Source organism: Tenrec ecaudatus, chromosome 12 (assembly GCF_050624435.1).
Source record: "Tenrec ecaudatus isolate mTenEca1 chromosome 12, mTenEca1.hap1, whole genome shotgun sequence".
NCBI lineage: Eukaryota > Metazoa > Chordata > Mammalia > Afrosoricida > Tenrecidae > Tenrec > Tenrec ecaudatus.
In genome coordinates, this window is record NC_134541.1 from 38636399 (window position 1) to 38662180 (window position 25782).

General features: G+C 40.0%; 1 pseudogene; it reads left to right on the plus strand.

Annotated features, from left to right (window-relative positions):
* Positions 1 to 17943, plus strand: part of LOC142422637 (mannose-P-dolichol utilization defect 1 protein pseudogene) — a 35397-nt pseudogene extending 17454 nt beyond the window's left edge.
* Positions 17944 to 25782: the final 7839 nt, after the last annotated feature.

A 25782-nucleotide genomic window follows, 5' to 3' on the forward strand; every position in this document is an offset into this window, starting at 1 on the left:
CTTGGCTGCTGCTTTCATAAGCATTGATTGTGGATCCAGGAGAGACAACCTCCTGGCAACTTCAGTCTTTTCTCCATTTACCATGATGTTACATATTGGTTCAGTTGTGAGGATTTTTGTTTTCTTTGCATCAAGTTGTAATTCATCATGAAGGCTGCAATCTTTGATCTTGTTCTGCAAATGCTTCAAGTCCTCCTCACTTTCAGCAAGCTAAATTGTATCATCTGCATAATAAGCCTTCCTCCAAATTTGATACCACGTTCTTATCCATATAATCCAGGTGCTCTGATTATTTGCTCAGCATACAGATTGAATAAGTATGGTGAGAGGATACCATCCTTTCCTGATTTTAAACCACGTAGTATTTCCTTGTTCTGTTCTCACAACTGCCTCTTGATCCATGTACAGGTTCTGGATGAGCTCACCGAAAGTTCTGGAATTCCCATTCTTCTAAAGACCATCCATAGTTTTTTATGGACAACACAGTCAAGGGCCTTTGTGTAGCCAATAAAACACAAACAAACCTCTTTCTTGTGTTCTCTGCTTTGAGCCATGATTCTTCTGACATCAACAATGATATTCTTGGTTCTATACCCTCCCTAAATCTAATCTGAACCTCTGGCAGCTCCTTGTCAGTGTACTGCTGCAACTGTTCTTGAATGATTTTCAGCAAAATTTTACTTGCAAGTGATATTAATGATGTTGTTCAATGATTTCTTCCTGCTATAGTGTTACCTTTCTTTGGAATAGGTGCAAATATGGATCTCTTCCAGTCATTCTGTCAAGCAGCTTTCTCCCAATTTTCCTACTATAGACAAGTAAGCGCTTCCAGTGCTTCATCAGCTGTCGAAACATTTCACTTGGCATTCAATTAGTTCCTGGAGACTTGTTTTTGAGTAGCACCTTCAGTGCAGCTTGGAGTTCTTTCTTCAGCACCATTGTTTCTCGCTCATATGCTACCTCTGGAAATGCTTTCATGCCAACTAGTCATCTACTCCTAATATTAACTTAAAGCAGGTTGATAATGAGCATGAGTCTTCTTCCAATCATGATGCCTCATTCTTCTTCATGTAATCCAACTTCTTAGATTATTTGTTCAGCATACAGATTGGGTAAATATAGTGAAAAGGTACACCCCTGTTCTATTCTAAAGATTGCCTTTTAAGCTATGAACAAATTCTCCATGAACACAATTAAGTAATAAAAATCACATTGTTTGAAATTTTCTCAATATTTGTATTATGCATATAATCAATATCTACATAGTCAATAAAACCCAAGTAAATATTTTTGCTTTGTCTTGTTTTCTCTGCTTTCCCTCAAGATATATCTGACAATAACAATGATATCCCTCATTCCATGTCCACTTCTGAATCTGGCTTGAATTTCTGGCAGTTTCCTGCAACCAGTTTTGAATTATATTCAATAAATTTTACTCATACATGTTTAATAATTTCCAAATTCTTCTGGATTATCTTTCTTTGGAATAGGCATCTACATGGATCTCTACCAGTAGGTTTTTGTGAACTTAATTTATTGGCAGAAATGTGAACCCATCTAGCATTTTATCTTTTTGTTGAAACTTCTCAACTGGTATTCTAGCAATTCCTGGTCTTGCTTTTTGCCAATGCCTTCAGTGTAGCGTGGACTTCCTTCTTCAGTACCATAGAGATCAATCATGTACTACTCTCTGACATGGTTGAACATTAACTGATTCTTTCTGTTGCAGTAACTGAATTTCTCCCATCTTCTCTTGAGGCTTCCGGCGTCCTTCATTATTTTGTTATGGGGTCCTTAAAGATTACAAAACAAGCCTTGCATGATTTTTTCAATTCTTTCAGTTTAAGAAATGCTGAATGTGTTCTTCCTCTTGGTTTTCTAACTTCAGATCTTTGTGCATTTCACTGTATTCATGTTTTGTCTTTTCAGTTATTTCTGTTCAGCTTTTAAACATTTTCTGCTTAACCTTTTTATTTTATCAATGTGTTTTTACATTTGCTTTAGCTACTCTATGTTCAAGGACATACTTCGCATACTCCTCTGGGATTCAGTTTTATCTTTTACTTCTTTTCTATATTTCTAATGACCTTTTCTTTTCTTCTTATAAAATATCTTTGAGATCAGCCTACAACTAGGACTGTCTTTGGTCATTATGCTCAATTCATTAATGTATTCTTGAGATGATTTCTAAAGTTATGTGGTGTATTACTCGATGTTTTATTGGACTTTCCTGGACCTGTTTTAATTTTCTTCAACTTAAATTTGAATTTGCCTATGGATAATTGATGGTACATTCCACAGTCTCTGGCTCTGCTCTGATTAATGATATTGAGCTTTTCTTTTGTCTCTTTCCACAGACATAGTTGACTTGCTTTCTGTGTGTGGGTCATATGGAATTGTGGGTTACATATTGGGCTGCTATTCACAAGGTCAGCAGTTCAAAACCACCAACTTCTCCATGAGAGTAAGATGAGGCTTTCTACTACTGTAAAGAGTTACATTCTCTGAAACCCATTGGCCTATAGAGTTGCTATGAATTAGAATCAACTCGATGGCAGTGAATTTGGTTTTTGGTTTTGGTATTCCATTCAGTGAGGTCCATGTATACTTGCTGCTTATTTCATTGAAAAATATATTACAATCGAATATGTTATTGGTATTGCAAAATTATGTCTTGGGTTCTCCAACATCATTTGTATAACGAAGACCATATTTTCCAACAACTGATCTTTCTTTGTCCCCCAACTTTCACATTCCATTCACCAGTAAATGTCCATGTACTTTAATTGCTTATTTGATCAATTTAAGACTGCAGACGTTGGTAAAACTTTGGTTTCATCTATGGCCTTAGTGACTGATTCGTATATTTGATTTATGGTTGTTCTAACTGGTCTTTCTTGTAGGTATATGATTAACAACACATTACTGAGTGGTGTCCTTCAGGAGAGATCTTGAAATGTTCTTTTTATCAATGACTCCATTTCTCTTGAATATGTCATTCCTGGCATAGTAGACTATATAATTATTTGATTCAAAAAGTTAATACAAGTTCACATTCACCACATTAAAGCCAAGTATAATGATATTTTTGAAGTCCACTTCATTTTGACAACTTTAAATTTTCCTAGATTCTTAATTCATATATGCCACATTTCAATTATTAGTAGATATTTGCACCTGTTTATTCAAATTTTGAGTCATACCACTACGGCAAAGGGATATCTCAAAAACTTTACTTACCTTATGCTCATTACTATAGTTGCTTCTACTTCGAGGAGGCAGTTATTTTTCAATCATCCAATCTGAAGTGTGTATCTCCCAGCACTATATAAGATGATGTTCCACTGCTGTTCATAGGATTTCCACTGACCAATTAGTGTAGACACAGATCTTCAGGCCTTCATTCCTGGTCTGTGTTAGTCTAGGAGCTCTGCTGATATTTGCTCACCACGAGTGTCCCTGTTGGTGTGAAATACTGGTAGCATAGAATCACGAAGTCCTGATGTATTCCACAGCATGGATGAACTTAGAGATCTTGGTGTTGACCACAAAAGGAGAAATGCTACGTAATAACACTTAAATGAAATAAGCACTCATAGTGGAACCATGTATGATTAGAGATTACCGGTGGTGGAGGGACAGGGAAAGGGGACTTTTGCTTAGACGTTATGGACAGTGTGGTAATCAGTATTACTGAAGCGTACATGTGTCAATTGATGAAGTGTATGTTTTGTGGATATATTGCTATCATAAGAAGAAGCAGATGAGGAGAAATGGTCCATTTACACAGGGTCACAATGAGTTAGAACCGATTTGATGGCACCTAACTGCAACATTAGGGCTTTATTAGTGCAGCCTTGCTTTTAGAGTTTTGCTTCATCGTCCATAGGGCAAATTTAAGTCAGATATTAAAATATGTGATGTTTTAAGGAACTCCTAGCTAATGATAATTAACCAATAGCTTTGACCATGAGCAGGCTGGTTGGCCCTTTCATGGTTTGTCATCGTTTCCTATTCCAAATGCCAAAATGATATTTATGCCCTGTATTTAATTTTTATATACAGGCAGCCAACTTTGTCTTTTCAAATCCATTTGGCCTATATTTGTTACATGCACTCTATTCAGAGTCTGGTAGTTTAATGATTATTTTGTGGTAGAAATTTCTAAGTAGAGATGAATTGAGAATACAGGTCAATTTGTTAAGTATTTGAATACTGTAATAGGTTTATAAAGAGCCCTGGTGGACAAGTGTATGAGTTGGACCGCTAATGACAAGGTCAGTAGGAAACCTCTAGTTGTTCCATGGGAAAAAAGATCAGGCTTTCTACTCCTGAGAAGATTTTCATTTTCCCAAGCTCATTGGGTCAGTTTTACCTTGTTCCTATAGGGTCGATATGCGTTGCCATCGACTCAATAGCAGTCAGTTTGCTTTATAAGAAATGCTGATGGTGTAGTAGGTTACTCATTGGGCAACTAACCCCAAAGTCAGCAGTTCAAAACACTTGTAATGTCATTTCCATGTGTCAAGAGTCGGTAACCCTAAAAATGCAAGGCAATATAGTATCCACTAGCCAGGCCTAGTGACTCATTCCCTAAGATGCTTAGTTATGGCTAATACTTTTACATACTTGAGCATCAGGATTGACCTATTATGCAGATGGGTGTATATATATATATATAGCACATATAAATATGTATGTACAAATATCTTCCTATGATTGAATCTTAGGTAGCAAGGAGAATCAGGGGATTGAACGCTACCACCTGAGGAAAACAGGAGGAAAAGGCACCTCTGTATAAAGTCAAGGTTCCACAAGTTCTAGCACTTAGTGTCATGGTGAATGAAGTTCACCACGTAAAGGAGAATGAGAAGGAGAAGCCAGAAAGAAGTCCCAGCTTTCCTCTAGAAGGAAGCTAGAAGAAGAGCAAAACTGGGTCGTGTGGCACTGTAGCCAAGAAACCAAGGCAATGGTCATCATCTCATGTTGCTGAAAAGTCAATACCGAAACATGTGCATGGGATATGAGGACTTGGAGTCCAGTGGAGACTTTCTCGAGATGTTCCCTGACACTACTTTGAAAACATCTTCAATGTATTCCTGTAATGTTTTGATTAGTGTCATCTCCACTGTATAAGTTAACAGAGCAGAGCCAAGATTTAGGGCTTCTGATGCCAAGCCTCTTTCTCTTTGCATATTGGGAACAACACATTCAGTAAGTCCGGTTCCATTTGATTCGTAAAAACAGAACAGGATGTTCAGGGGTCTAACTGTGCAAATCATCACATTGCTTACCCCCCCCATCCCACCCCAAGGTCACCATAGAAGAAGCAGATTGAAAATACAAAAGAGAGGATTCATCATGGTTGGGAAAAAGTTTAGAAATTTATGATTTCTGAGCTAAGAGAGAGAGGAAAAAAGAAGGAAAATTATCCACTGAAACCCAGACTCACTGAACCTTACACTTTTGCTTTTATCACAAAAACAAGAGGCCTTGATTATAGATTCCAATGATGTGTTTTTGTTTGTTTGTTTTGCCCTCTGCAGAGTGCATTGTTTACAATAACTTGTACACTACACAGTCTTCGGACTGTCATCTGCTTGCCCTCTTCCCATTTGTTTGCCTCCTCTGGGTCACTGCAGATGCCCCTCCTCCCCTGCTCTGTTCTCATCACTCTGAGATGTAATGCGGCCTGTAGAGAGGTTGAAGCTTAGATTTGTTCCATGCTGGCACACCGGGAGAGCCTCATTTTCATGGCAAAGGACTTAGATTGCTCCAAGACAGGATTTATTTTTAAAGTTCCACATTGCACATTGTTGGCTCTCCAATATCTTCTGGCAATAAGATGCCAACAAGACAGAACACATAAAACAGAAGGAAAACACCCCAACATTTTCCCCTCGTTTCCATATCCTCCCCCAGCCAAGTTTGGAATGGCTTAAGGGAGACTTTTTTCTTTCTCTTTTTTCTTTCCATAGAACTGGCTGCTATGAGGCACCTTTTTGGATTCAGATGTTTTCCTGTTGGCTTCTCCTGGGGATCTACCATTGAGTTCTAGTGCATTTAACTTATCCAAGAAACCACTGCTTTGGGGAAAACTGACCTTTGGTGGACAAAAAACATGATCTACATTTTAGGGATTATCTTTGTTGAGTGAAATTAGCCATATCTCTTTGGATTTATGTTCACTAGTTCTTTAACCCTTCCAGGCTATCTCCAAGGTCACAGAGAGTAAAAATGTCGGATGTAGGCATAGTGATTTATCACTGTGCAAGGTAAATCACTACTAGTGGAGAACAAAGTTTGATCTTTGAAGATGGTTATGAACAATAAAAAGATCTTGGAAATGCAGTCATTAAGTATTTGGCTGCTAACTCAATGTTCAGTGGTTCGAGCCCACTGAACCACTTCATAGTAGACAGACGTGACCGCCGGCTTCCTTAAGCATTAAAGCCCTGGAAACCTTAGAGGGAAGTCCTATGTCCTCCTGGGTTAGTGTGAGTCAGAACTAACTCAATGGCAACAGGTTGGTTTGTTTTCTTCTGTCTCGTACATGAGCAACCAAGCAAACATTTCTACTAGTGGTCTTTCACTAAAAACAACTATCTTCTGGAGGAATCTAAATATAAAACTGGCCAGGCTGACCACCGCGTCACTTCTTTTTCGTTTCCCTTCATCTGTCACAGTAGCTCTCTACCCTGGCTGTTATCACAAAGGAAGTTGTATTTTGCAGTCCCCTCTCCCCAAGCTCTTGCCCCGAATCAACATTGGTTTCACTCCCTAATTTCACTTCATTGTGGGCTTTAAAGTAACAGTGGTATTTACCCATCTTCCTTCTTAATGGAAGAAGTAGAAATTGGCTAGTTCTATTTACTAAGAACTTTAAGCTAGCCAGGGAGTAGTGTCCAAAGGTAGAGAGATGGTTATGAAGAACTTAGGTGAGGCTTTTAGTTAAACAGTAAATGGACAGAGGCTGAGAACTGAGATTCCAAAGTTTGCTGAGATTCTGATACCAGAAAAACACCATCCTTGCATTTCCTACAGAGCCCAGGACACTGGGCACATGAGAAACAAGCAAATCAAAACAACAACGGAAGAAACAGAGTTTCAAAGACAAAAAAAGTCCCAAAACCTTGTATACACACATACACCAACACAGAAATGCATATTACTTGAGTATTACTGAACAATCTTCTCTCTATTAATACTAAAGAAAAAGCCTCACTCTGATTTGTTTGAGGTTAGGATGCGGAGAAGGCAGGGTCAGTTTTAGTGAGCCCCTTCAGAGCCAGTCTGATGTAAGAAGACCATGAGCCAACCTTCACAGGCTTCACAAAGAAAAGATTTATACAGCAGCCAGAAATCCAGACAGCTGGCAGGTTTGGCATTATTCTGCTCCACAGTAGAAATCGCCCCAGACTTCATTAATGCCTGCTTGGTTGCAAATGTTTCACTGGTGCTTATACAGCGCTCCCTGGGCACTGATCACCATTTGGAAGAGCTGTTGGCAACACCGATATTAAAGAATACACTGCCAGGCACCAAATACGCTCATCACCAAGTAACGATGATGACAGCAACAGCAAACAAAGGAACTAAAATCATCTGATAGCTGCTTTCCTTTTTTGCCAACAGGGTTCTTTCCAGACAAATATAGGCCTTTATGCCTTTGCCATAACTCTCTCTTAATTATGTTATCCCCAAACACACCAATTACATGCATTCTGTCTTCAATAATGCTTATGGACCTCGAATCGTTCTAGAATTATATTTTCTTGACTGGATATCATGGGAGGGATGGGGATGTATGACGGTAACAGGCCTCACCTTTCTGCTTCTCAAGGCAGTGAGTCTACACAGTTCTGAGAACTCAACCCGAGTGTTGAGAAGAATAGTCCATATTCTCCTCCGGATCAAACTCAGCTTCTGTTCATCTCGTTAGGGCTCAATAAACCAGGGAAACAGCTCTTGTTCTTCCTTTGTGAGCATCGCCACCCCCACGCTCATTAGATGTGGTTAGGGTGGAACTAATACACCCATTTCGATCCCCCTCCCCCTGAACAAGGGAGACATGATCTGCCTAGATCCCTTCAGATAGACTCTCCACCCCCATGCAGACTCGCCTGACTACAAATAGCCAGCAGAAGCACGCCTGTTGGGGGCCGTCTTCAGGCTGATGAAACCTTCTTTGCTGATGAAACCTTCTTTGTTGATGTGCAAGGCAGGTAGGAAGAACCTGGGGGAGGGGGTGGTGGTATTATCTTGCAGGCTGCCCTTCCTTGGCTGACAGGTATGGGAGCTGTCAAAATGATTTCGACTCATAATGAACGCATGTCCATCAGAATACACCTGGGCTCCACAGGGCTTTCACTAGCTGACTCTTTGGAAGTAGGTTGTCCAGTCTTTCTTCCAGCGCATCTCTGGGATTCAAATCTTCCACTCTCGCTAGCAGCCAAGTGCAGTAGCTATTCACACGACCTAAGTACTCCCCATCCCCCCGATTCTTCATTCTTTAACAGGAGTAATTTATAGGTATTAAGTTTACCAGAAAATATTCAGGCAAGTATATATTTGATCTCCTACTTGTGCATGATTTAATACCCTTTCTTGTATTTTCTGGCTTCCCTGTCACCCATCTTTGTGTACCTTCCTATAAGCTGTTTGCTTTGGAATCCTTGGCTCAGGATATGCTCCTAGGAGAACTGAATCAAGACAAAAACCGAAGTTTGGTACATTTGAGCATTTTGTTCCCTGGCTTTAGGGACTATTTATGGAGATGACCTTGATCTAATATAAACCAATCTGGGACCCAGGTCTTGCCCTGAAATGACTGCACGAGAGATGCTTTCTTTCCTTTGAGGCTCTTTAGCTTATGATGTGTCCCCTGGCGCTGCCCTTCCTTGTCTTTCCCACTGCCTGAGAAGAACCTTGCTGAGAACAAAGTCAACACGAGAAACTACACAGAGGCTTCCATTCGTTCTTGCTTCCCTCTCTCTATGGGCTCTTTGGAGCACCCACGTAGAGCAAAATGTGGGACAGCTAGAACCTGAGTTCTAGCTGAGTAGGACGAAAGACTGTGTCCAGAAGGACGATTAGAATATTTCGCACAAAAGACGAACGTGGCGTAAGATAGTGGTAAGGCAGCAACCTGTCAAAGGCGGAAAACTTGTGAGACCCAGAAAAACAAGGCAGTTACGTTGAATCTAGCCTCCCACAGACTTCACTGAAAATGGACACAAGTAAATTTGGGGGTTGAATTTATCCTTTAACTTTTCAATCGTATGAGTCAATTAATCCCGCCCACCATTTTTAAAGGCAGCTTGAGTTGAGTTTCTGATTTGGGAGATTGATAGCGCTGATTAAGTCCCAAATGAACTAGAAAATTCCATCTCAGCTTGCTGTGAACGCAGTGCTGGACAGCAGATATAAAGTTCCAGAATCTCTTGGTTTCTAACATACATGGTGGAGCTGTTAGCTGTGAAAGGCAGCATGGACTCTGGTTTCTGAGTACTCTGAGAATTGTTTGTCTTGGGGTAGTTTTCTCTTTTATTTTAACACGAGTTGAGACAGACGGCATTGCAGATTTGTTTCAGATAGGGGTGAAAAGGTCTAATAAATCCGGTTACTTTTCTTCCTAGGTGAAAAAATTTGGAAGCTACAGACAAGTGGTCGTTGGGAGCAAAAACCTTACAGAGTGAAGACATTTATCCACATGAGGTAAGTGATCACCTTAAACTCTGCTCTGTAAATTACAGGCTGCATGTTTTTTTTAATTAAGCAATTTCAAAAATGTTTTTGTGGTATTTTTTTTCTCCCAGGGCTGGGGACCTACACCCATCAGCTTTATGCATGAGAACCAGAAATTAAAACTCAGCCTACATAGTGGGAGTCTGCTTGGGCCCATTTTATAGGCTCTATTCAAGGAAGTGCAAACAGAAACCAGGTTAAGTGAAGAAGGACAAAACCAATTCTACCTTCTGAATAAATTTTAATAATGACTAATTATTCTGAAAGTAGCATATGAACAGAATGAAAAATTCTGAATTTGTTGTTTTTCTACCATTTAGGATTTAAGTACTCAAAGGGATTTATTGATCCTTGCTACTTTTTAAATTCAATTCCAATGTCTTCAAGTTAGAGCTTTCCTTCAGAGCCCTGGTAGCAAAAACGGGTAAGTACTTTACTACAAACCAAAAAGTCCAAGTTTTGAATCCTCCAATGACGCCAAGGGAAAGAAAAGGATCTGGGAATCTGCTCCAGGAATGCAGGAAATCCAATTGGGCAATCATGTTATGTCCTATCCAGACACTCTGAGTCAGAATCCACCCAATGGCACCCAACCATGTGAAACTATATGATGCCAAATCCAGAGGTGTTTCTACCCAATGGAAGATTCTAGGACAAATTGTTTCTGAGGTCATCCTTATTGGCGTGGTGGCCTCTTCTAGAATGGCTTGTCAAGTGGTTACATCTTGTAGTTCAGTGCATATTAGTGTGAAGTCCTTCTCTTAACACACACATACACACACACAGTTCTAAAAGACACGTGTCATGTTTACTACCTTTCTTCACTGGTCTCATGAAACATTTTATACTTCACTAGTTGAATTTCTTTTTCTAAGTTTTATCTCCCTTCTGGTTTCAGTTTTGTAAAACATTATGAAATATTTCTTCTCTAAAGGCATGTGGCAGCCCTGAGGTATTCCAAGAGGTTCAAGAAAGGCACAGAGTATGTAGAAAAATAATTCTCATGACCCAAGAACCAGAGCAGGTTAGAGAATAGGCTCTTTCTAGCCTGGTCCCTGGAGGCTACTCCTGCCTTGGGAAGCTTTAAAGAATTTTGCTCTGGGTACTTGTGGCCAGCTGCAGTTATATGTGTTTATTTTTAAAAAGCTTTTTTTGTTTACTAAATGGACTTTCCTTTATTATTCCTTTATCCATTACTTTTTGTGGGTCTACCCTACGGTTTTATAATTATTCTTTTCTTCTTCCTATGAGTAAATCTTCCCAAAGATGTTTCCTTAAAATAATGTAACATCCCCCTCCCCCAAACAGCCCTCTGTCTCACGTTGGTTACAATTCATAGTGACCATACACGGGGTTTCTGATGCTCTAAATCTTTCGAGGTGCATATAACCGCATCTTTCTCCCATAGAGTGATTTGTGGGCTTTCTCCTCTGACCTTGCTGCTATCAGTCCATCATTTACTCATTCAGGCTCCTTCCCCCAAATCAACTCATGGCCATTGAGGCGCTTCAAACTCACAGCAACCCCAGAAAGCAGGGTAGAGCTGCCCGTGTGGGTTTCTAAGACTGAAACTCTTTAATGGAGTCGAAAATGTCATCTTTCCCCAGGGGCACAGCTGGTGGTTTTGAATGGCTGGTTTTGTGGTTTGTGACCTAATTCATAACCCACTTCAATGCCAGATGTAAATCAGGGGAGTGGAGAGGTGCACTACCAGATAATTACTGCTAGTGATCTAGTGGGTTACACACTGGGCTGCTAACCATAAGGTCAGCAGTTTGAAACCACCAGCCTCTCCGAGGGAGAGGGCTATAGTTTCCTACTCCTATGAAGATTTCTAGTCTCCAAAACCCACAGACAGTTCTGCTCTGTCCTATAGGGTTGCTATGAGTCAGAATAGGCCCAATGAAAATGAAACATGTGATTACACCACGTGGTCTTGAAATACATGCACTAGTCCAAATGCAAAAACACACATACTCACTTTTTTAAAAAGACAAGGCAAGAATGAGGTAACAAAATATAAATGGCCAGTTTCTTGACCCAAAATCAGTGATAAATGTTAAGCGAGATAGATCTGTTTGTAGGTTTGCTTGTTAGTAAATATTTCAGGAGATTTCACCCACGGTGGGCTCTCACCTAACTTCATTCTACACAAAGATTCACATTTTAGTCTGACTATAGGTTTCTTTTTGAGTAGAGGTAAAAAGGGAATATGCATTGAAACCAATTAAATAAATAGGACCAAGTGCTTGGGACACTACTCCTTTTAAAGTGTAATTTTGAAGGGAGCAAGCCTGCTTCTAAGAGCATTAGCAATGGCCTTCAAGACTCAGTGCCTTTTATTTAGCTGATTGTCTGACTCTTCCACTGGGAGAGGGTTAGGTGAGGTCCTGCTTGAAGCGGTGCCCACAGCAGGGGGTAAAATGACTCAGTGGTTGCAGCCACACAACAGTAAAACTCTTCGAGCAAGAGGAACTGTGTTTGAACTTGGCAGTCTCAGCAAAGCCCCAGCATGATTCAGGCTTAGAAAGTCAGTCTAGCTTTTATAGGCTGACTAATACTACCCCATGGGACTCCTCCAAGCTAGCACCAAAGAATGGACATCAAGACAGGGAACCTTCCCTGAGAGACAGGTAGCAGTTGGGAATTTAGGGTAACTGGTGACTGGTGATGACATGGCATTGGGAGGCATACATTTCATTACATGTGATAACCTTGCACTGTGACCTTCAGCAGGGCACCTCTAGGATTAATTTCTTCTTTTTCAAATGTATTTCAACATTTATGTACATTTTATTCGTGGTGACTTTTACTTCTTAATATTATCTAACTTTAGGGAAGATTTTTCTTAGAGTATTCAATTAATTGTCAGAGATCAACCAAACCCACTGTCATCCAGTTGATTCTGATTCACAGTGACCTTTTTAAGTCTGGAAATCTTTCTAGGGAGCAGATTTCCTCATTGCTGTTGTTTTTTCTTGTCAGGGAGTTGCTGGACTTAAACCTTCAGACTTGATGTTCGTCCTCTAAGGCGTGCTTGGCAGTGCCACCAGGACTTCTGAATTAAAGCATGTTTAAAATACGTAAACTGTGTTGGGGTATGCCAAAAAATGGCGCAATGCCACTGAGGAAACATAAGGAGCCTTATCTTTATTAATCAAACTGATACCCAGAGTATGTAACCTTACTTTTTTTTGTAAGGGGTTCACTTGTCTAACAACCTCCACTTGTCGTTAAGGATTTACTATGCATCTGAGCACATTATCTGCATGGAGGCTATGAAAGGAGACATGACATAGTATTTAGTTTCAAGGGATTTCCTTTCAAGCGAGGGAGCTGGACAAGGTCGTTGTAAGTGTTTTAAGAGATCCTATTCATGATGTCTTGCTGGAACAAGAAGAAGCAGTGACCAAGGGGCTCAGGGGCAGGGAACAGTCATGTCTGATGACACACTCCAAATGGAAGGCTTTTCTAAATATTTGACGCCATATAAAACAAAGAAGCAAAGCCCCAATAAAATGATTTTAAAAAACAAAGAAGCATGCCTATAACCAAAATCGTTTCCCAGAGTTGATTCAGATTCATAGTTACCTCATGGGTGACAGGGGGGCAAGGCTCCACAGGTTCTCCTTGCCTACAATACTCGCGACGTCACTCAGAGTCAGAAAAGACTGCACTTAACAAAATGCCAATGGCAATCTTTATGGAAGTAAATTGTCAGCTATTCACGGCACTGATGCATGAGCTTGAACCTTAGTAGACAAGTAAATTTAAGTGTTGGGTGTGTACATCAGTTTTTCTTTAAATACTTATTGGGAATATATCAAAACAGTTCCACTGAGAGGGAACCCTGGTGCCTCAGGGTTAAGTTCTCTGCTAACCCAAAACCAAATGTGCAAACCCACCACCTTCTCTGCAAGAGAAAGACCTTGGCTGCCTGTTTCCATAGACAGTGCGTCCTTGGAAACGCTGTGAGGTAGTTCTACTTCGTCCTACCGGGTCATGAGGAGCTGGAATCCCTTGGATGTCAGTAAGTCTGGTGTGCTTTCTTTTCTTTGGTTTATTGCATCGGTGATGAAAGCAGAGATGTGTCATGTGGTGTTTCAGAGAAAAATTGAAAACCAACCGTTCTATTAGAAAGCAAAACAGTTCAACTTATTGCTGTCAACAGCTCAATTTCAACTCTTAGCGACCCCATGTGTTACAGAAGTGTTTCATAATTGTAGTCTTTTTTTAAAAGTTGGGATTTAATAATATATCCTATCATTCCGTATTTAAATCATGTCAAGCAGAATGTTACCATGATCAGTTTTCAAACATTCTTTTTCTACACGGACTCCTCGACATTGTGCTATAAGTCAGTCCCCTCACCACAGGGCATGTCTTCGGTGTTTCATTTGGTCCGCAGAGTATGTCTAATAAGTGTGTAGGTGCCAAGGCAAGGAGGCATAAGTCAATGAAGTAAATTCACATGATCGGAGTTTTGGAAAATTTGGAGAATCTGATGTGATAAAGACTAGTTTCAAGACCGTGCTAAATGAACCTGGAAAAGCATGAATATGGGATGTTAGGATATCTTCAGATCATGATGCTTCTTGGAACATCAGTACTACTATATATATAAATGCTTACCATAGATTGATCATAAAATATGTTCAAAAGATTCATTTTCTACCCTGAGGCTAGTATGAGATTTCTCTCTATCAGTCTACCATCAAGGTTGTAATTAAATCATTGCATCTGTGGCCTGTATTTATGATTACAATATATGATCAAGGATTATAAACACCAGAAAACTGTATTATCACACTGTCTAATTATCACGTTAAGAGAATGACAGCCGAGAAGTGTTTCATCTCTTACTAGAAAGAAGAAATCTGACAGAACCTGGGAGTGCACTTTGATGTTGGATTTGTGTATGAAAGTATCAAAGACTGAACTCTTTTCAATCAGAACCTCCAATGGTGCTTTCAGCCAGGCAGGCAGTTTTCTGTTCTGCCGCCATATTCTTCTTTGAAGTAGCATTGTCTAGAGTTTGATATTAGGATATAGTTTTTGAAAACAGAGCAATGAATTGTAAGAAAGTGAAAAAAAAGTCACAGAAACTCAAAGCTAACAGCAGGTGCTATGAGTTGATGTCTGAAATGCAGTAGCTCTTTGGAGAACCCCAGCATTCGTCTGAGTGGTCTATATCAGCCATTGGTCTTAAAGTGTGCTCCGGTAACATCAAGATAACCTGAGAAATGCAAATTCTTCGGGAGCACTCCAGACACACAGAATAAGGTACTCTAGGGTGGAGGAGAGCAATGCACATTTTAATAGTCCATCCAGATGCTTTTAATGTATACTAAAGTTTTTGAGCTGCTGGCATAGAATTACCCAACAGCTGGATCTCATCCATCTGCTTTGCTTCTCTCAACCGATTGGCTCCACCTCTAGCATGCCTTTTATAACTATTCCAATACATTTGTAAACTCAGTTTTCTGAATAATTTGTTACTTAACTATGCTCTGGGTTATACGGCTGTCTAATTGCTTCATATATGCTAATTGAACCTCCTTAACAGTCTATAATCTTCATGACAATATATCTTTTATAACTATATACAGGGTCAGATTTCCTGATAAATAAGGTAAGCATGGGCTTGTTTGTGCTTACAAACTAATCTGTAGTGAACAGCTTCACATTTTTTTCATCAAAGCAAAGGTTATGCTTCTTTGTGTGGTTGATATCTGTCTCTCCCACGTCCACAGCACCTACCTACAGAATTAAAATCTCTTTTCCAACTTAAAGCCCTTGACAGGGAGAAAATCCACGAAGGCAGGCAAGCAAGGCTTCCTTAAGCTTTTTTTTTCATTGCTCAGCAGTGAACAGTTTCGAATGTTCTTCACCACATCATGTACAGATTAGTAATTAAGCATAAGTAATCCCAGGCTTACCCTGTTTATTGGCTAATCCATTCCTGATTATATCTTTTTGGCTGCATAAACAGGGAATGATCAGAAGTAGACTCTCAACAGTTGTTGGTTTGCTGGCAATGGTAAACAACCTCCATAATGGAACCCTTCAATGATTTTAAGTAAAGATAATGCTAGAGAAAACAACTTCATTTTATTCTCTCTTTAATCAATAGTGAAGAAACCTCAAGTAATTCTTGATAGAATATCCCTCAGGTTTATAATTAGGAAAATGCAAAGAAGAAAATAAACAACCCTGAAACAAACTTCTGCAGGGCATATCCCAAGTCTATGAGGTGAAGGTGCTCCAAGTTCATGCCTTAGGCAGTCAAGGCTAATGACGAAAGAAGATACAAATGAGCAATACGAGCGCTTGTTTCAAGGAGTTGTGCATTCCAATTACTTTCTTATGTTACGATTGTTAAAAAATATCCTTGAGACTGCAATTTAAATTTGCGTGCATAACCTCTTTGTAGCTTGCGTGTCTTATATAAAAAGTGAAAACAGCCATCCTTATAATGTAGAATACTTTGAGAATTAAATTAAATCTATAGCTCTTAGCAGAGTGCACACAGCAGGCATGAATCCACGAAGCCCATTATGATTCACCTCTCTGGGTGACCTATGTATGTGTAAGTGAAAGTGTTTTATCAAGAAGTAACTGTATATAAGGAAAACATCCCAGCCCAGTCCAACTCCAGACCTTAGTCCAGTACTAGTCCACAAATCCCTCAGCGATGCAGGAAGATCACAGGCCGGTTGGTGCAAAGTCTGATGGATTCAACAGGGGTGGGCACATCTTCCGGCCTCACACTGGTCCCAACGTGGCTCTGGCAGCTCTCTGAGTGACTCAACAGCAGGAGGTGAAGGCAGAGAAAGAGGGGGAGGTTCCTAGGATCCTCTTTATGAGAAGGCCACACCCACAAGGAGATAGCATTAGGTTGTGACATGATTGACAGGCTAGACTCCACCTTTACACTTTTATATCTTCAAATTGACATGAAATTATGGGTATTCCGTCTTTTGCTTTTGTATTATGTGATTTACAATCCTTTGGTGACTGATGATGGTGTTCTTCTTCCATGTGGACTTAGCAGGCATTTCACTTAAATGGCTGATTGTTTGGAGGCAAACCTTTAAGACCCCCCAGATGCTGTTTTATCTGATAGCCATGCACCACCTAACTCTTTGGCCACATTTTGCTTTAACACCTGTATCTTCTGTGTCCACTTGCTGAGGGCACGTATCAAGCAGGGCCATGATATAAGAACTAATTATACTTAAGTTGGACCTAGGATTTAGTGCAATTCCAAAACCCATTCCAAGGTCTTTATTATTATTATTACTTGGGAGTTAATACACACACCATATCATTCCATAGTTCAATAACATCACACAGAATTGTACCACTGCTTCCACGTTTCCAAACCTTTTTCTTCCTGGACCCCTTGATATCATCTCGCTTTCACCCTACCATCATGCCTGTACCATCACCCTGAAACCCTTATCCTACTTGTTATCCCTAGAGGTTTATCAATCCTAGGGTTCATTTACCGAAAAACAGAAAAACATATCACACAACTTCAAGAGGGTGACCCCCCAAATTACATAACACCTCTAAGACATACCCTAATATGAACACCCAAAAGCAAAATAAAACGCAATGGTCATCACAGGTTTGCTGGAATAACACATATCTTAATACAGCATGCAGGGCATTGATACAGCGAGACCATGCTTGTCCGCCTACAAACGACTCAGCACTTCTGGTCCAGCTGCCTTTGCTTCCCCAGACACAATGTATTTTCCAATGTAAGTCCTCAGGTTACCGGTGTGTGTGAGAAAGAGTCCCGTTCACCCAAAGGGGTTTCTGCCTGGACCCTCACTGATGCAGCCTCTGGAGCATGCTGTGTGCCTTGAAGATCCAGGATTGAGTGTCCCAGTGGCACTTGGTCTGGTTCCCCAGAATGCACTCATCACATATCTTGTAGCAGAATTCTCAAATGACAGCAGCAGTGACACTGTGCTGCAGCCAGATGTAGGACCACCTAACATGGCAGAAACTGGTCAGAGCAGTGTTGGTGATGGGCACGGGGTGGATAATGCTGATCCTCTAGACAGCATCTCCGTGAAGCTGGGAGTGGAGCGCCTCATCCTTTGTGGCTATAGGGGAACAACCCTCCAATCAGGGTGGCAGCTCAGTCGCCAGAACCTAGCCCCTGGCAGCCTTGTTGGCTGAGCCACTCTCCAGATCCCAAACTGTTCGCCCACCCTCTGCACATGAACCCTTGGAACAGGTCTCGCACAGCAGATTTCTCCAATGACTAGATCATTCGATGTATTCATTGCTTCTTTCGGGAATGTGGATTGTGGTAGATGTCAAATGTAACACTGGACAACTGTAATCTTTTCTCTGTTTATCATGATAGAGCTTTCTGTTCCGAGTGTGAGTGTTGTCTTCTTGGTGTTGAGATGCGATTCAGTTGGAAGGCGTCGTCTTTGATTTTCCTCCCTGAGTGCTTCAAGTCCTCTCTGCTGTTAGCAAGCAAGGCTGTGTTATCTGCACATCATAGGCTATCAATGACGCTTCCTTCAATATTGATGCTGTGTTCTTCCTCAGGTAGTCCGACTTCTTGGATTGTTTGCTCAACACAAATCAAGCAGGGATCATGAGAGGATATAACCCTGGCATATAACCTTGCCTTATATTAAATCATGCAGTCCCTCCTTGTTCTAGTCAATAGATATTCTCTTCATCTATGTACAGGTTCCACATGAGTTCAATGTAGTATGTCAGAATTTTCGATCTTTGCCATGTTTTCATGATTTGTTCTCATCCACACAAATGAATACCACCACATAGTCAATGAAACATGGATAAGCATCTTTCTGATATTCTCTGCTTTAAATCAAGATCCATCAAACAGCAGCAATGAGATCTGTCATTCCATGTCCTTTTCTCACTCTGACTTGAGTTTCTGACAGTTTCCTGTTGATATACTGCTATAACCGGTTTTTAATGATCTTGGGCAAAATTTTATTTGTGTGTAGTATAAATGATATACAGTAATTTCTGCATTCTCTTGGATCCTCTTCTCTGGAAAGGGCATGTCAGCTCTGTTTTCCGGTCGATCAGCTAGATAGATGTTTTTCCAAATATCTGTCTTCATGAATGATTATTTCCAGTGTTGCATCCATTTGTTGGAACATCTCAATTGATAGTTTGTGACTTTTTAGAATCTTGTTGTCCCTCACGGTTTCCCATGCAGCTTGCTTCTCCCTTCAGTACCATCGTTTTGAGTCTATGCTACCTCTTAGACGCTTGAGTGTTAACGATCCTTTTTGGTGTGTTTGCTTGGAACACTTTCTCTTCTTCTGTGCCTTCTCTTGTGCTCATATTGTGCTCATGGGGTCCTGTGCTGTGGGAATGTGAGCTTTTTCTTTCTTCAGTTCTTTCTGCATCAGAAATGAACAGTATGTTCTTCCCGTTCGTTTTTTTTAACTCCATGTTTTTGCACCTTTCATTATAATATTTTACTTTATCTTCTCACGTTTCCTTTTGAAATCTTTTGGTTAGCTCATTCATATAATCATTCCTTACATTTGCTTTAGCTGCTCTACATTCAAAAGAAAGTTTCAATCTCTTCTGACATCTATTTTGGTATTTCCTTTCTTTCCTGTCTTTTAAATGTGATTTTCCTTCATATATGATGTTATTGCACAATTCATCGGATATTTTGTCATGAATGTTCAATGCATCAAAAGGGGAGAGATGGTAAGTGACATGATTGTTCTGATATAGGTAGATTGATGGAGAAATTACCAGATTTTAATATCTAATCCATCTCTTCTATGATATTTTTAGAAGAGATTTGAGGACATTTAATGCTGCTGCTGTTGTTAGTTTGTTTAAATATATGCACTTGTTCTTATTAGGTGCCAGTGAGTCAGTTCTGACTCACAGTAACCCTACGTCCAATACACTGAAACACCACCTGCCCTGCGCTATCGCCACCATTATTCCCATGTTTGAGACCATTGTTGCACCACTGTGTCACATGCTTAGGAATGTCTCTGACACCAATTAATGATGGCAGGCAAAGTCTCCTAATAGTAGACCTTTATTATTCTCAATAGGGTGTCTTCCAAAAAGTGGTTTCTACACAAATCTTCTGGGCTCGTTACATTCAAGACAGAGGCTCAGCTGAGAAGATTATGATGTTTCTTTGGGGAAAGGTGATTGCAAAGGGGTACATTTTCTTAAAGAATATGGAATGATCATAGGGGTCTTATTAGGAAGAAATTTTAAGAAAACTCAAGAGTGCATTGGTGTGAAAAAGGCCAGAGGAGTGTTTTGCAGACTTTTTTTTCCATCATGAGAATCCACCTGCTCGTTCTTTGACGTTAGAAAGGTCTGTCCTGTGAGAATCTCTCGGGGACAGCTTACCCACTCTACTGCACAATTTTTCTCTTGCTCTTTCACACTTCTTTTTATTCCCCCAAATCAAAGAAGGTTCTCAAGGATCAGTATTTGAGGCCCTTGAAGATTTCAAAACTTCCTTTTTTGACAGGATGCTATCAAAGAGCCCAGAATTCATCAAGGACAGGTTCGACAAAGAGGAATCCTGCCTTTAGAAATGTGTAAACCTAGATGGAGGAGAGTGAAGAAACGAGAGTTTCACATGTAGATAGTTCTGTTTAATAATGGCCTCTATAATTTTGTACCCTTTTACTTACCTTTGTAGAAATATGTGTATCTGAGATCTAAAGACAAAGAGAATAAAAGAAAGGGATTCTTCACCTACCTTTGTCTTCTTACAGTTTGAGTGGAACTCTTAGGAGTAAAACAATGAAAGAGGTTGAACCAGGACATTGTCTTTTGAGAATCTCATGGTCAAAGGGTCTGGAGCCATCACAAGGGAGTTAATGGCTTCTACGGTCTCTGCAGTAAATCAAGAGATCAACCATCATACTTGGAGATGTAATCTTTGAACTTGAATACAATTCAAAAAATATTGCTTGAGTTGAATTTCATTGAAATATTACATGGAACTCTGTCACTCTGTGCCAGGATGAGTATGAGCCCTGTGCCCTCCTTTGAGGTTCTTGCCGTCGATCTGAGAGAATGTCTCTGGGGCTCTAGAGCACTACCGCTCACTCTGTGTCAGCAGGGAGAAACTCACAGAGCTTCTGTGTTAAGACACGGTGCTCCGCAGTGAAGCACTTCTTTCAAGCCTGGCCATACTGCTTTCATTTAGGCCTCCTCCTTCTTTAGAAAGTCAGAGTGATGCGCAGACAGACAATATGCTGAAGCCACATCAAAGAAGATACTGATCGTGACCAGGAGGCATTTCAGATTCTGTGAATCAATAAAAGCTGCTTTTCAAAAAGGCAGTTTTATGTTTCATGTTGATGTCCTGTCATAGATTAAGAATGGAAATATTTTGTTTCCTATTGCAGAAATTGTGGGATTCTATTAGAATAACTGGGCATTGGGAGCTTGTGGATATGGGTTTTAAAGGAATCATTTGACACATTCATTTGTGACTAGTAAAATTCAAAATAGGGCCATTGTTCCTAAGAAAGTCCTGGTTCTTCAGAAGGAATGTCTTGCTCTACAGTTTTATATTGAAATTCCATCATAATTCAATATGCTCTAGGAGCAAGGGCCTTGTGAGAAAAGACTGTGGATGGTCAGCAGTGACTAAGTAAGGCAGCAGAGGCACGTCCGAGGCCTTGGAATTCAATAGGTGGACACAATTATACACACTCAGGAGAATGGCCCCTTTTTAGGCTGCGTTAAAAACGGAGCAAATACTCTAATATTGTAGAAATCAACATGGGCAATTCTAGCTGGAGGAAGAGGGGATTTCATGGGCCCAATGTCTTTTCGGTTTCTTATGAAAGTAAACTGTGAACCAGTCACTATTCTCAGTATTTTAAATGGGTTGCCTCATTAATAGACACTACTTTTCTGAAATTATTATTAATGTGATGATTATCAGAATTTTACAGATGAGAAACATGAAGTACCAAGCAAATAGCTAGCTTGAGTTGATATGCACATTATATGGTAGAACCAGGATTCCAATCAGGTCAACTTTTCTAATGACTCTGCAATACTCTCCTGTATCTGTTCTTAGCATTTTTTAATCAAATAACAACTGGCCACCTACCAAAATCCAGCCACTTATTCTAGGGTAGCTATGCTTAATAGAAATATAATGCAAGCCATATAATGTCATTCCAAACTTTCCAGTAGCCATATTAAAAAGCAAAAATGAAAAGAGTGAAGTTTGATTTCATCTTATATTTTATTTAATGGAAGGAATATATCTGTTACTATCTCCATATAGTTATGCGATATTTTCCATGGTTTCTTCAAAGTCCTTGAAATGTATCACGTCTTTTAGACTTATGGCACAGCTGAATTCACGTCAACCACATTTGAAGTGCTCACTACTCACATGTGGCTAGTGGCTATCTTATCGGACAGGCTCTCAAGACAGCATGAAACAACACAAACCAATAAGTAGCCTTGGTGAAACTTAAGTTCAAAATCCTAAAGAGACACAGTTGAGAGATCAAGATGGCTGAAGCACACAAAGAAAGAGAAGAAGGCACATGAAGAGGGTTTTCATTAGGCAGGGCCTTAAAGGGTATTATAAGAACATTGAATTATTGTTTTTAATAAATATTTTTATTAGGGGCTCTTGCAGCTCCTATAAGAATCCATCCATCCATTGTATCAAGCACATTTATACATATGTTGCCATCACCATTTTCAAAACATTTTCTTTCTACTTGAGTCCTTGGTATCAGCTCCTCTTTTCCCCCTCCCTCTCCCACCTTCCCACCCTCATGAAAATCCTTGATAAATTATAAATTATTCTCTTCTCATATCTTATACTCTCTGCTGTCTCTTTTTACCCCGTGTTTCTGTTGTTTGTCCCCCTTCTCCCCCTTTCCCCCCACCTTTCTCCTACCCTCATGGCATTACTACTCTCATTACTGTTCCTGGGGGTTTTATCTGTCCTGGATTCCATGTGTTGACAGCTCTTATCTGCACCAATGTACATGCTCCAATCTAGCTAGATTTGTAAGGCAGAGCTAAGGTCATGATAGTCGGGACAAGGAAGCATTAAAGAGCTAGAGGAATGTTGTGTGTTTTCTTGGTGCTATACTGTACCCTGGCTGGCTTGTCCCTTCCTTGTGACCCTTCTGTGAGGGGATATCTAATTGTCAACAGATGGGCTTTGGGTCTACACTCTAGTCTCCTTTGTTTGAATCAATATGATTGTTTGTTTTGGGTCTTCTGATGCCTGATACCCAATCCTGTCAACACCCCATGATCACACTGGCTGGTGTGCTTCTTCCATGTGGGCTTTGTTGCCTCCTTGCTAGATGACCACGTGTTTATCTTCCAGCCATAAGACCCCAGATGTTGTATCTTGTAATAGCTGGCCACCATCAGCTTTCTTCACCACATTTGCTTATGTGCTCATTTGCTTATGTGCTCAGCAATCATGTTGGGAAAGTGTGCATCACAGAATGCCAGGTTATTAGCACAAAGTGTTCTTGTTTTGAGGGAGTACTTGAGTAGAGGCCCAATGTCTGTCTGCTACCTTAATACTTAACCTATAAATAGATGTACCTAAACCTATATCTCTATCATTATATAAAAATATATTTACATATATAAAATTATATAAAAACATGTTTACATGCCTATATTTATACCTCTATAAATGTCTTTTACCTCCTTGTTCTTTCCTTTCTTTCCTTTACTTTGTTTCTATCCCACTATCATGTTTGACCTTCAGTTGACTCTCAGTAATTCCTCTCGGCTACATTGTGCTTGTTCAACACCTACCAGGCATTCTATTAACCTCCTCACCATCGATTTTAAATTACTTCTTCCCTTGACCCTGGGTTTGGGGCTCCTCCTTCCCTTCCCCCATTTCCCCTTCTTCCTATGTGGACCCTTATGAATGTTTTCTGATTGAGCCTGACTTTGAATTTTAACAGACGAGTTATATGATATGACTTAAACAAGTTGGTTAAGATGTTGAGATGAGTTGTGGTAAGAGGTTGAAGTAGCGCAGAACCTTCAAGGACAGTTAAAAAAAAACAGCTGCAATTATTCACGTGAGATGAAGGGATAGCTCTGAATATGGTGGCAATACTGGAGGTGGTTAGGTTTGGTTGGATTCTGGATCTAGTTTAGCATATAGTTAAAATATAGATAAAAGGAATACTAAGTTCTTGCTTATTAAAGTGTGGACAATAATTCAAAACCTGTAAATACAGCTATACGGATTATATCATTTTCTCACTGCTTATATCATTGCTTTCTGTTCTTTTCACATATAAATTAAAGGCGGTCACTTTGGGAAGATTCAGGAAAACCTGTTCATTTATGAGATGCAAATTATTTCTATTTGGTGGAAATTTTAAAGATTATTGAATGTTGTCCTGTATGGCATCAGTCAATTATTCTACCATTCCTTTATGACATCAGTTATATATACTCAGCTGCTCACATACTTCTATATCAGGTTTATGATTTGGTGGTCTTCTCAATAGAAAAGTTGAACAATAGCTTTGACCCCTGTATGAATCATGCATATAACTTTTTGCACAATCATTCTTTGATATTCACGACAAGAGTATTAGCTTCTAATGAACTTTTGTATATATTCACACAAACCAATGATAATCACCTCCTTCCTTTTGAACTTCCCTCTTTCCTCTAATTCCTCCTTTCTCTCACTACTACCATTCTTGAACTTTACCAAAGTTCTGCCCTGTCTTCAAAAGTCTTCACACTCTTTCACTGCTCATCAGGGTATGTAAAGCAGGTTACTTTCTGATCCCCCTATCCTTCTGCGTGTTTATCCTTCATTGCATGTTTTCTGTAGCTCAAAACTGACCAGCTCATTCAAACGTCTTCGTCTTCTGCTCTAAATCCAAGGTCATGGTACGTGCCGAACTATTTCAACAGCTTCCTTTCTCATGTTTCTGCCTCTGTTCTGAGGCCAACTCTGATGACTGCCAGAATATTCCTCCTAATAAGTGAATCTTTCCATAACACTCCCCTTCTCAAAACCCTTCCCTGGGTTTACCTTGTTTTCAATTACAAATCTGGCTCCTTTGAAGGGTGCACAGTCTCTGTATAATGTAGTTGCCACTAAGTTTAAGCCCTGCCATTCCCTCTATTGCACAAGATACCGCAGAAGCACTAAGCAACTTTAAATTCTTCAAATAAAACTTTCTGTAGCCTTTTGACCTTGACTGAGTTGCCTCCTTTGCATTGTTGCACACCCAGCTTCGCTGTGATTCTCCCACTACCACTTTCACCTGGGAGAAAAGAAAGAAAGAAAGAAAGAACTTGTTCTTCAAGTTCCATCTTAACGGTGACGCTCTCTAAATCAGAGCTTCTAAACCTGCCTAACGCCGCGACCCTTTCATACAGTTCCTCATGTGGTGGGGACCCCCCAACCGTAAAATTATTGTCATTGCTACTTCATCACGGTTATTTTGCTGCTGTCATGAATCGAGTGACCCCTGTGAAAAAGTCGTTTGACTCTCAAAGGGGTCACGATCCACAGGTTGAGAACCACTGATCTAAATAAAAATTCCATCTATTGAATCTATTCAGACTCATAGTGACAATATAGGACAGGGTAGAACTACTGCTTCTGATTTCCAAGTCCTTCCTTAAACATTTCCAGAAGTGACAGCCTCATTTTTAGCTCCCTATGGAGGAGCTGATGGATTTGAACTGCTTAGGAAGATCTTGTTGAGGTTTATCATCAAGAACAGGTATGCTGTCCCTTGTGACCATGAAATATTGCCCAGTTTCTAAATACTTTGTAGCAATATTCATAACTAGTTATAATGGATTGTCTGTAGGCAGGTTTTCAATACCTGACAATATTACACTGCTATTCGTAAGGTTTTCGGGGGTCTTAGTGATGTATTGTTTATGTGTCAGGATGTTAACTTCTAGGTCAGCAGTTTGACACCTGTATCTGCTCCTTGGGAGAAAGATGAGCCTTCTATGCTTGCACATAGT